Source organism: Peromyscus leucopus, chromosome 14 (genome assembly GCF_004664715.2).
Source record: "Peromyscus leucopus breed LL Stock chromosome 14, UCI_PerLeu_2.1, whole genome shotgun sequence".
NCBI classification, from domain to species: domain Eukaryota; kingdom Metazoa; phylum Chordata; class Mammalia; order Rodentia; family Cricetidae; genus Peromyscus; species Peromyscus leucopus.
In genome coordinates this window covers 20,481,654-20,486,318 of record NC_051075.1, presented here as the reverse complement: position 1 = coordinate 20,486,318, position 4,665 = coordinate 20,481,654, and positions in this window count along the sequence as shown.

The window sequence follows — 4,665 nt, the reverse complement described above, 5'->3', positions numbered from 1 at the left end:
AAAATTACTATTCTGAGTGGCTGTAATTAAAGAAAGGCAAACTCAGCTCACACAGCCTTGTGATTTAGCAGATTTTCTTCTTCAGATATCTGCCGCACAAAGACCATCTGTGGGATGTGTTCTTATTTGAAGAAAGTTTGGTTTTGGTCGTCTCTCCCGAGTCCCTTGTTTTGTGTGTTTGGACTCAGGAGGGCATGTCTGCAGAAGTTTCTATACTTGTGTTCCACGCAGATTTACATCAAAGCAGAAGCCTCATGCGAAGTGTGAGTTCCCTTTCCCACCAGGTTGTGTTCTACTATTTTGCATAATGTAGCCTCACTTCAGAACAGCATGGATCCGGTAACCGTTTCCTCCCGGTTAGTCAGAACATCTGGAAATATCTCCTTTGAGTCTGAAGATGGAGGAGGAAACGTTAGACGTGGAACTAATCAGTTTTCCGACGTCTGTGCATGTCTGAGACAACTGTCCTCTTCTTCATTTCTTTTTGGGGCACATCCTTTTACTGGCATAAGAGCTTCTAAGCAATGAGCCGTCTTGCAGAGCATTGCCTGGCAGCTTACTCTCTTTCCTTCTGCCTTCCCGACTCTGGACCCTGGCAGATTTGACATGCCCTTTCTGTGTACCGTTTAGTTGATCAGCCTGACTGTAAAGACACCCATCTTTGTATCTTCATCAAGGGGGGGGGGGTTTGAAGAAACAGGGAGCTAATGCATGAGGAGGTTGCGGCCCTTGAGAACTTCCTATGTGACAACTCCAACCAATTTATTCAGGTGCAGTGATCTCCACCCCTGGGTTCATTTTTATGTCCCCAGCAGACATGAATAATCTTAGGCAAACAAACAGTCCTGCCAAAGGGCATCCAACAGATCCTCGAGACAGAGCAACAGTTCTTGGCTGCTGGATCAGTAAAATTATCTATTTCAAAACAATCCAAAAATAAAAAAAGTGAGAGGGGGAAAAGAAACCAACAAAGAAGGTAGTGTTGTTTATGTAACTTTTTGTAAGGTCATAAAGTTTTTTTTCTCTCTGGGCACAAGCTGGGTATGGTGCGTGCTCCCAAGCCTGGAGAGACTGCTTGGGACAGCGAGGGTCCCTCTGGGGATTTTCCTTTGCTAATGACTTCAGTCTTTCTCCCTTGTGATTTTTTTTTTTAAATGTTCCATTTCAAAGGCTCTTAGGAACCATTGTTGGAAGCTGGCAAATTATACATTTCTGTTGTCCCTGAGCTGTTGTCTGGGCCCTCCAGGAGGACAAGCAGGGTGATCTAGCAAGCCCCACAGATCTGTTGTCACAGATAGGAGAAGACCTAGGGGCCAGGGTGGCACTTACCCAGCCTGTGGCTCTTGCCTTGGCTTCTGCATGCTCGCCCAGATTTGCTCAGCTTGGGATGAACATCTCACTTTCTCCGACTCCCCATCATTTGCTAGCACTTGGCCGTGGGTGGCCACTTGTATGTGACATGCCACTTGAAATCAGTGTTTCCAGAGCTCACCAAAAAAAGTAAATAAATAAATAAATAAATAAATAAATAAATAAATAAATAAATAAAAAGGGGGTAAGGTATAGTGTGTTTTGGGGGAAGCAAAGATTTCATCACAAACTTTTAAGAAATCGTGAAAATGAAGTTCACAAATGAGAAATCAAAATCCTTGGCTTAGGAGATGTAGCTCAGTTCATAAACTGTTTGCTGAGCAAGCACAAAGCCCTGGGATTAATCTCCAGCACTGCATAAACTGTGTAATGGTACATGCCTAGTGATTCTAGCACTTGGGAGGTAGAGGCAGGGGATGAGAAGTTCAAGATTATCCTTAGCCGTATAGCAAGTTTGAGGCCAGCCTGGCTACACGAAACCTTGACTCAAAAAACAAAAATTAAAAGGCTTATGTGTTCAGAAGGCTAACCTATAAAAACAAATTAGAGATGAAAGAGAACAAAGGGCATGTAGCCATCTTAAATAAGGAAGCAAGATGATCATGATGAAGGGGTCTTTGTAAAGTGTGTTAGTATAGTATACTATAGATTAGTATAGTATAGATTGTATAGTATAGTACAGTATAGTGAGAGAGGACAGAGCAGCTGAGAGATCAAGTTAGGTGGAACTGATGAGTACATTCTCTTTGGTATATGGACTAGTGGCACAAGCTGGCTATGTAAATGTGGGAGACAGTGGGGTCTGCCTGCTGTACCAGGAACTCCTGTTTGAGCCAACCTCAAACACACTTCGCTGGAATTCTCTTCCTTGGAGCATCCCCATTTTTATGTCTCAGGTAGTAGCTTGCGTCAGTGAATAAGGATGGAGCCACTATCTGAGTTTCAGGTCAGCTAGATCTGTTTACTATGTTCTATTCATCTTTGTAGCAAGTAATTTTTTTCACCTTGCTAGTTATCAGTGAGAAGCATTCACAGCAAATTTCAGCCACAAGCCAAGGTCCCATCTCAGCTCAGATGTTGACTGGACTCAGCCTTGGGCCCTGTGGTGGCTTGAAAAAAAAAATGGCCCCCAAAGGAAGTGGCACTATTAGGAGGTGTGGCCTAATTGGAGTAAGTGTGCCATAGTGGAGGTGGTTGAGCATATATGAAATCTCATGTGCAAGATGTAAGGCTCTCAACTACTGCCCCAGCACCATGACTGCCTGCACTCTGCATTGTCCCACCATGATGATAATGGACTGAAATTCTTAACTGTAAGTGAGCTACCCAATTAAATATTTTTCTTTATAAGAGTTGACATGGTCATGGTGTCTCTTCATAGCAATAAAAACACCAAATAAAAACAGAAGTTGGTACCAGGGACTCAGGTATTTCTGTAAGAGGCCTTACCATGTTTTTGTTTGGAGAGATTTGAACTTTGGTACTTTGAGTTAGGAAAGCAACAAAATGCTTAAGCACGGCTTGAAGGGCCATACCAGCAGGAGCATGGAAGACAGTGGTGCCAAGAGTGATTTGAACTGTGCAGGGCTGGCTCACGAGGTTTCAGAGGAGAAAAATTTTATTATGTTGCCTAGAAATCATTCTTGTGATATGTTGGTGAAGAATATGGCTGCTTTTTGCCCTTGTGCCAAAAGTTTACCCGAGATTAAAGTAAAGAGTTTTGGATTAATTCCCTTGGCAGAGGCAATCTCAAAACAGCCTAGTATAGACTCTGATCTATGGTTACTAATGTTAACTCTAATGAAGATATATAATGAAAAGGATCACACTGAGCTCCTAAAAAATATTTGAAGAGAAAAGGAGAACCAGGAAATGGAATGGAGCTAAACCCTGTGTTCAAAGAGATAAACAGATTAAGAAATGTATTAAAGGGAGTGGGGACCTCAGGGCAAGATCCCACCGCCTAAATTTCCAACTTGTGAAGAAGAGTTAAAGAAAAGCTTAGCGCTGGGTGTGGTGGTGTATACCCTTAACCCCTGTACTTGGAAGGCAGAGATTGGCAGATCTCTGAGTTTGAGGCCAGCCTGATCTACAGAGCATGTTTCAGGATAGCCAAGCTTAAGCAGTGAAGTAAAACATTGAAAACAGAAAGCTGGTGAAGACATAATTGAACAAGGGGGCCATGTTCCGGCCCCAGTAAGCAGCAGAACTTGGCAGCTTCAACCAAATGGTTCTGGCTTTAAGAACAGAAGGGGTTATGGAATATTTCCCCTGAGACTTAGGAGAGCTGCTGAGGCCAGGCATGTGTCAGGGATGTCCCTGAATGGAGGACTAGAGAGGCCATTGAATGAAGCTGTGAAGGTGAAGCCTGGATTGCCTTGGAGACCCCAAGATGTTGGAGATATCAGAGTTGTGGGATACCTGCCGAGGAAAGCTTCTAACAGGGAGTGGAACCAGCCCAAGAGAGAGAGAGGTATGTTGCAGTCAACAAAGCTGAAAGGAGTTGGAGATCTGAAGAGCATTTTGAAATCAGACATGGAGATGCAGAATTTGGAGTTTTTCCCAGCTGGTTTTCAGTTTTGCTTTGGCCCAGTATTTCCTTACTATGCTCCCTTTCCTACATTTTGGAATGGTAATGTTTATCCTGTGCCATTATATGTTGGAAGTATGTGATCTGCTTTTTGATTAACTTCATATCTGTTAACTATATCCCATTGAGGGTAGGAGGTGTCCTTTTAACGCTTATATTTTAACGCATACTTCGAGTTGTATGGACTCCATGATAACTCTTTCTATCACCCAGAGCCCCAAAGTGTCCCTTGCGCCCCTCTGACGTCAGCTCCTTCTCCCTACACCCAGCCCCTGGTATCCTCTGACCTGACATTTTGCCATTGTGGTTCTGTCCTTACCAAACATATTTATTAGGAGATCCAAAGATGTATGTTATACTATCTACAAAGTATTTTTAATCGAATATTATTCTCCAAATAGTTTTCCAAATCTGTGCCCTTTCTATTTTCTTAAGATTTTAAAATAAATGGCGCCAACTAGAGTCTATCAGATGGCCTGTTGGCAAGTCTGTAGAGCAGTTTCTTGAATTAATGATAGATGTAGGAGGGCCCTGCTCAACCCTCGGCAGGTAAATGGGGGTTGAGGGTTGGGGAACCTGCCTGAGCAAGGCAGTGAGCAGTTTTCCTCCATGGCCTCTGTTTCCATTCCTGCCTGTGAGTTTTTGTCCTGCCCTCACTTCATGATAGATGATAGCCTGTAAGCTGGAATAAGTCTTGAGTTGCT